This window comes from Pleurodeles waltl, chromosome 4_2 (genome assembly GCF_031143425.1).
Source record: "Pleurodeles waltl isolate 20211129_DDA chromosome 4_2, aPleWal1.hap1.20221129, whole genome shotgun sequence".
NCBI lineage: Eukaryota > Metazoa > Chordata > Amphibia > Caudata > Salamandridae > Pleurodeles > Pleurodeles waltl.
This window is the reverse complement of record NC_090443.1, coordinates 1004481766-1004484229: the sequence shown is the minus strand read 5'-3', so window position 1 is coordinate 1004484229 and position 2464 is coordinate 1004481766.

The window sequence follows — 2464 nt, the reverse complement described above, 5'->3', positions numbered from 1 at the left end:
TTATATAATTATGTTCTTCTGCATGCCAGCATTGGAACTTCCAGCGAAAATCCTTCACAATGATTCACTAGGTACATGATGGAAAGCTTAACTCACAATACACACATTGCAATACAATAGTTATTTTGCGTTGTAGCGTTCTGTGTTCACCGTAAACTGCAGGGAGTAGCTCATTGGGAAGGGAAATGAGCAGGAGCAAGATGAGCAGAACACCATAAACTGCATCCATTTAAATTAAATAGTGTCATGCACAAAAATTGCCAAAAGAATAATTGATGGACGGAATGCTGAATCAGGGCCTAAATCCATCGTTTTCTAAGCACACCATGCCATTCCACTTTGCACCCAACCATGTGCAAATTTGTTTTGACCATGTTCCCCATGGTAACAGTCCAGTCCAAACTGCTAGGGCAGGTCCTCCCTGGACCAAAAACAAGCATGCAAGTAGTGGTTTTGGGGTATCACCCTCATCAGCCAGGCTAACCTGACTCTGGTGGCCTGGAGAGTATGGGACCCACGTCTGGGTATACCCATCCCACTTAAGGCGACAAATGCAAAAACATCAATTGATGGACAGAATATTGAACAATGTTATACATTCACACCAAGTACAGAGATCTGTGCCTAAATCCATTGTTTTTTGCACACCAGTGGATTTAAGCCCAGATCTGACTGGAGATGAATTTTTGACATTGTTGAGCATTCGGTCCATTATCTGTTCTTTTTGCATTTTTTGCCCTAAGTGTGCCGGATATGCCCAGATGTGGGTCCCGGGCTCACTGTGCCACTGGTTTCAAGCTAGCATGGCTGATGAGGGTTGATACCCTAAAACCAGTTCCATGATGCTTGTTTCCGGTTGAGGCTGTCCTGGCAGTTCAGTCTGGACTGTTCTCATGGGAAGCAGGGTCAAGACTGATTTGCATATGGCTGGGTCCAAACTGGGGTAGCATGGTGGACAAGAAAAACAATGGATTTAAGCCCAGATCTGTGACTTGGCGTGTTTGACATTGTTCAGCATTTTGATCATCATCTGTTCTTTTTGCACAAAAATGTAGAAATATCTATACTACGTTATTTATCACACTTCTAAATGAGCTAATTATATCATTTAAGTGGAAAATCATTTGTTCACTGGTTATGACCATCTGCATTATAAAATTAATAATTTGCATAATTAATTTTGTCAGTCAAAATTGTACATAAAAAGAAAACTTCTCCACAGGACCAATCAGAACCAAATAGGTCAAGTCCAAGACATCTTCTGCCACCAGAATTTGATGTTGAGCTCCCTCTTGCACTATTTGCGAGACGCAATGGACCAGGACCAGATTACATATTTTGGTGCCCCTTGCTGAACATGTGCTTATTAAAAGCATTCTAAGTGACAATTTCAGTTGTGTACATAGAGCCAATTTTGTTCTAAGAAACAAAACCAGACAGACAAGTCTTGATTAAATCTTGAAAGTTTATTTTCAGATTTTGTCACACAGAAATCAATTAGTATAGTCAAAATTGATCAGTAAATCAGAGTGCAATCTTACTTTAAGTATAGAATCAATCAAAGAACTCGATAAAGTACAGATTTGCAAAATACAAGTGACGCTCCCATTGTATTCAAAGGCCCTCCCTTGACTTTGGAGGATTAGGGCCATCATTTATGACTCTAATCCATCATAGTCCCACAGTAGCGTAAAGAATGTTGACGCTATTGGCCTAACCTGCGCCATGGTGCGCCATATTGTAAATACGGCACACACATGGTGTTGAGGGTGCAATGGGACACAAGAAAAGTGGTGCAACATTTATGATGCGCCACTTTCTTGTAACTATGCCCCTGAATTTCTTATTAACACCACGTGTACTAGAACAAATATTGCTACATCATGTGTGATTCTGCTAATACAGCTAAGTAGAACCTTGAGCCAGCACACGTTATACTAATATAATATGTTAGATTTTGTGTGGATCATCTTCGTGCCTGTAACAGTCAAACATTTTTCTGCAGAGGCATTAAAATATGGTATATCTACTGTATGTGATATTGGTTGCTTACAAGAGATGTGAGAAACAAGACTGAGTCGGAGGTCTAAAACCTCTATACTACCCAGAGGTCAGGCTCTCATTTGTGCAATGCACTACATTTAAAAAAACACATATTTATCACATGTGCCACCCAAGGACCTACTGTGTGTTATTTCAGGCAAATACATTCAAAATAAACATGTTGCACTAGTTTCCGGTGCAAAATATTAGTACTTCTGCCCTAACATGACCTAGGGAGATAAAGATTAAAGCCCCAAAATTTGTTATTTTAGTTTTCTCACACTTCAGTCCTCCTCCAGGGCAAAATAAATTCCTGTGAAAATAGAATATGCAGCATTAACATTAAAAGAAGCCGAAAGCATGATCATCTGCCTTCCTACCCACAATCCTTAGCACAATCTGCACCTACCCACAGTAGTTT